At 35.3% G+C, this 5,679-nt stretch overlaps 1 pseudogene; it reads left to right on the top strand.

Moving 5' to 3' along the window:
• Window positions 1-2,288: 2,288 nt before the first annotated feature.
• LOC119543788 lies at window positions 2,289-3,610 on the top strand (annotated as a pseudogene).
• The last annotated feature ends 2,069 nt before the right edge of the window (window positions 3,611-5,679 follow it).

The following is a 5,679-nucleotide window of genomic DNA, read 5'->3' as shown; positions in this document are numbered from 1 at the left end:
CTGAGACAACTGGATAATAAGAACAAAAGAATTAAATTAGAAACTTACCTCACACCATATACAAAACAATAATTCAAAATGGATCAAAGACCTAAACCATAAAACTTTTAGAAGTAGACAGAAGTAAATCTGCATGACCTTGGATTTGGCGATGATTTCTAAGATAAGAAAAACAAGCATAAGCAGCAAAAACTAAAAAAATAAAAATAAAAATTATATGTATATATTTCATCAAAATTGAAAGCATCCATGCTTCAGAGAATATTATCAAGAAAGCAAAATAGGCATCCACAGAATGAAAGCCAATATGGCAAATCATATATTTGATAAGGAATTTGTATCTAGAATATATAAAGAACCCTTATAATGCAATAATAAAAAGATAAAAAGACAACATAATTTTTAAAAGAGCAAAGGTTCAGAATAGATATTTCTTAAAAATAGATATGCAAATAGCCAACAGACACATCAAAGGATGCTCAACATCATGGGTCTTCATAATGGAAATGATGCAAATCAAAACCACAGTAAGATACCACTTCACAACTACTACAATAGCTGTAACCAAAAGTTAGACAATAAGAACTGTTGCTGAGAATGTGAAGAAATCAAACCCTCATACACTGTGGTTAGAATGTAAAATTGTGCAGCCACTTTGGAAAATGGTTTGGCAGATTTTCAAATGGTTAAATGCAGAGTTACCATGTGGCTCATCAACTCTACTCATGAAGTATACACCCAAGGGAAATGGAAACATATGTCCATGCAAAAACCTGTACATGCATGTTCATAAATAGCATTATTCATAATAACCAAAAGATGGAAACAATTCAGATATCCATCAACTGAAGAACTGATAAACAAAATGAGGTATATCCATACAATGGAATATTATTTGGCCATCAAAAAGAATGAAGTTCTGATAAACATTACAACGTGGATAACCTTAGGAACATAACCCTAAGTTAAATAAGCCATTGTAACATACTACATATCATATAATTCCATTTATATGAAATGTCCAGAATAGGTCAATCTAGAGAGACAGAAAATAGATTAATGGTTAATAGGGAGGTGAGAGTTAAAGTGTAAGGGGTTTCTTTTGGGAATGATAAAAAATATTCTTAATTTGACTATGGTGATGATTGTATAAGTATGTGAATATACTAAAAACATTGAATTGTAAACTTAAATGGGTGAACTGTATGGTATATGAATTACATCTCAATAGAGCTATTAACAAAAAATATAAAGTACAGGTTTACTCATATGGAGAATGATGTCATCTCATCTTGTTGGGTGTGCAGTGGCGACAATGAGGGCTTGCATCTAAGAGCAATGGGGCCAGAAGCTGATTTCCCTAAGAGGGGTCAAAAGTACAGCGAGTAAGAAATATGCAAGATAGGGACTGGCAGCACCAAGAAAATAGCATTGTAGTAAGCTTCAATAACTAAAGCAGTCTGAAGAATAGCAATGACAGATTTGGCATCTTGTGGCAGCCAATATCTAAGGAGCAAACAGGCCAAGGATATTTCATCTGATGGCTATGCAAACAGATGAGTAGAGAATCAGATGCCCCTACTGACCAATGCCTTGTCACAAAACAAATAGCAAGACTTAGAAACAAACTCTGGGAAGGATTGAAAGCACCAAATTGACTGAGTCAAGTTTCTGCTACTCTATTGGAATAAGGTCTGGAAAAAAAAACAATACAATTATCTTTCTTATACACCTGAGTTTGTGAAGTATGATTTCTATCCATTGTGCTATTTTAAAAAAAAAGTAATACCTAGTAAGAAAAAAAGAAAGGCAAGATAGAAATTAAGGCAGCTTTGAGAACTTTTTATTTAAAGTCTTACTATCCAGTATAGGAAATACTTCCCTCAGCAGACACAGTGATCATTCCATCAAATGAAAGTTAACACTACCTTCTAATTATTAGTTCTTGTTCCACTAAGCAAAAGTAAGTTACTATTATAAGTAACATGACCGATCCTACTTATCATGAGGAAACAGGATTATAAAATTTAACAGAACCTTTCTGAAACTCGAAGGGTCTTCTAATACCTCTGAATTTATTATGTTTTACTGTGCAACCAGTCACCCCAAAACTTAGTGACTTGAAGCAACAAACATTTATTATCTCACAGTTTCTGTGGTTGAAGCATCCCAATATGGCTTATAGAGGTCATCAGACTCAGATCTTTCTAAAGGCTGTAGTTAAAAGTCTTAGCTGGACTGAAAATGAACAGAGTAAATTGGATTAAACCATTCAGGAGAAGTTTAGAATGAAGTTTCTGCCATTGATTCTGGTCCTGCAAGCCACTGCTTTTCGATCTGCTTCCCTGAGATAAATATGCAATACTAGAAAATTATGTGGTGTTTGCCCAGAGGTACTTGGGAAACTTTTATGACCTCCACATAGAAACACTTTCAGTGACAAAAATGAAGTCAATGGGAACCTCATGGAGAATAAAATCCAGGAAATGTAGCAGTTCTGGGGGTTAAAAGTGACTGAGCAACTGGACACATCTGCTCTGGCAATGATGCATGCACCCCAATGTGGAGTGCCCAGCATTCAAAAGAATGTCAGGGAGGCCAGTATGACAGAAATGTTACATCACCAACAGAAGCAACAATCACACTCCTGACCCAGTGTGTGCGGATGTTGGCTATGCCATCCAGAAGGCTTTTCAAGTATGGAATGATGTGACACCACCACCCCACCCCACCCTGGAATTCAGAAAACTTAATGCAGGCGAGGCTGACAGTATAATGTCTTTTTCACATGGGGATCATGGAGATTTATGTTGTTTTGATGGAAGAAGTGGAATTTTAACCCATGCTTTTGCACCTGGAGTTGCTGCTGGAGGAGATGCACATTTTGATGAGGATGAAATCTGGGCTAAAACCACCAGAGACATCAGTTTCTTTCTTGCTGCTATTCATGAGATTGGCCGTTCCTTGGGTCTTGACCATTCCAATGATTCAAGGCCACAATGTTTCCCACCTACGGTTATGTTGACCCCAACACATTTCGCCTCTCTACTGATGACATACATGGCATTCAGACCCCCTGTGGAGGCCCAGAAGAGCACCAATCTATGCCAGATCCCAATAGTGCAGAACTTGTGTATATCTGAGACCTCAATTCGAGGTTCAATGCTGTCACTACAATCAGAAACAAAATATTTTTCTTGAAAGACAGGTTCTTTTGGTGGAAGCATCCTGAGATACCTAAGATCAGTGTTAGTGTAATTTCTAACTTATGACCAACTTTGCCATCTGGTATTCAAGCTACTTATGAAATTGGAGCCAGAAATGAAGTTTTTCATTTTAAAGATGGCAAGTACTGGTTAATCAGCAATTTAAGACCACAACCAAACTATCTGAAGAGCATACATTCTTTGGGTTTCCCTGACTCTGTGAAAAAAAACAATTCAGTTATTTTTCAGTATGATGAAAGGAGACAATTCATGTACCTGATTTTCCCAAATTGAGTACCAAGAACTTTCCAGGAGTTAGACCTAAAACAGATGCAGTCTTCTATTTCTTCCAAAGATCTCACCAATTCAATATAACATCCTATCCAATATGTCACCAAAGGTAAAAAGGCAATACTGGATTGGGTTGTTAGGAATAGTGTTAATAATGGTGTTTTGTCAATTCACTTAAGTTTAATAAGTATTTATTGCATATACATTTTTCAATTTTGAAAACCTTTATGGTACAGTGACTTCTTTGTCAGTCTTTACTTGACTGTACTATTGAATTTGCAAACAGAAACCTTCAAAGGCCAAGAGAATACCTTTTAGGGGATGCTCTGTAAGATGGGACTGAGAAATTATAATTTCTTTTTTGGCTTATTTAAAATTAATTTCTACATTTTAATTAAAAGTAAAAACAGAATGTACCTAGAATTTTAAAAATGACAATTATATAAGTAAACTAATAAATGGTGGTATTGTAAGTTTATTTTGTTGACTTAATATTACACATTTTTTTTTTTTACTATAAACTTGGAAAGGAAAAACAAAAGTCTTAGCTGGGGCTACAGTCATCCCAGCATCACTGATTGTGGATCTGCTTCCAAAACACCTCACTCAGCTGTTGCCTTGACTCAGGGTCTCTCTGGATATTGGCTGGAGACTTTTGTTCCTTGCCATGTGATCTTGCGCATAGAGCTATTCACAGCATGGCAGCCGGCTTCCCCCAGAGAAAATGGAGGAGAGAGTCAGAGCGAGAGTAAAATGGAAGTCACAGTCTTTTTGTAAGCTATTCTTGTATGTGACATCCCATCATTCTAATAAATTGACATCTATTTGTTAGAAGTGATTTCCTAAACCCAGCCAACAGTAAGGGCAGACATTACACAATGGCATAAATACCAGAAGTGGGAGGATCTTTGGGAGTCATTTTAGAGACTACCTACTACAACTGCTAAGTTGTCATTATATTGGATTTAATTTATCACTGCACATCGGACAGAATTACAAGGGTCTTCTCGGAGTGATGTTTTAGCATAATACAAACGTAAAGAACCATGACCAGCTGAGGTACTATTTGAAGGCATAGGAAACATGGGAAAAAATAAGAAAATAAAATTATATGTACCAACCACAGTCTTGTAATTCTTGCAATTTGTCACAGAAATGATGACTGTAGTATTTAATAATATTTCACATAAATTGTGAAATATGGAATAAAATTATCATTTAAAACTTCCGTATTTATATTAGAAAATACAGTCATGGAGAACTTGGGTATTTCTTTACCAGTGTCTACTGTCCATTCACTGCTTGGATTTTGTTGGAGGTTAAAATCTGTATGAAATAGGATGTTTCTTTTGGATTGCTGAGTCTCTTTAGAGGCAGCACGTGCAGCAGTGGTAGCTTCTAAATTTCTGGATCAAAGATAAAGAAATATACTCCTTCAGTCAACCATGCCTACAGTTTTCTCCTGATTTGTAGGCTTCCCAATATCGGCAGAGAGAGCAGATCCCCAGGTGGGAAAATTCTGTAGTGTTGTCTTAGTTTTAATTCTTGAAGATCCAATTAGAGGTTACTCTTCCATTCTTTCCAACAGTGTTGCATGCATTTACTTCCCTTCATTAAATCTCTTTCTGTTTAAAATAGCTAAAGTGATTTCTGTTAGCTTCACCCAAATCCCAACGAACACACTGAGACTTAACTGGAAGGAGTGAGGAGTCCAAAGGTGATGAGAACATTAGGAAAATTAAATCAAATTATATTTATAGTTTATCAAGAAGATGAGAATTCTAATGAAATTCCCATCTACTCTTCAAGAATATATTTAAATTTCCATGCAACTTTACCATCAGAATGTTCTTGGCCAATTTAAAAACGTGCTTTCAATGTGTTAAAATGACTTGCTCTATTTCAGTACTGACAAGACAAAATCCAATCAAAGAACAGCTAAAATCTCAATCAGCTACTGACTGATTTGTTCAAGTACTTGAGAGATAATCAGTAAGGTAAATATATCCAGTAGGTGCCAAGGCTTAGAACCTTTAAAAAACTATTCAACTATAATATCTTAGATTTTAAAAAGCAATAAATTTATTTATACAGCATTATGTTAAACTTAGAGATATCAATTAATTATCCTTATAAATAGTAGAGTTTAAAAATGTTTAAAGACATTTTCAAACATAAAATA

Source organism: Choloepus didactylus, chromosome 9, assembly GCF_015220235.1.
Source record: "Choloepus didactylus isolate mChoDid1 chromosome 9, mChoDid1.pri, whole genome shotgun sequence".
Classification (NCBI taxonomy): Eukaryota; Metazoa; Chordata; class Mammalia; order Pilosa; family Megalonychidae; genus Choloepus; species Choloepus didactylus.
The sequence above is the reverse complement of the archived record's forward strand: the minus strand, read 5'-3'. Positions and strand labels throughout refer to the sequence as shown.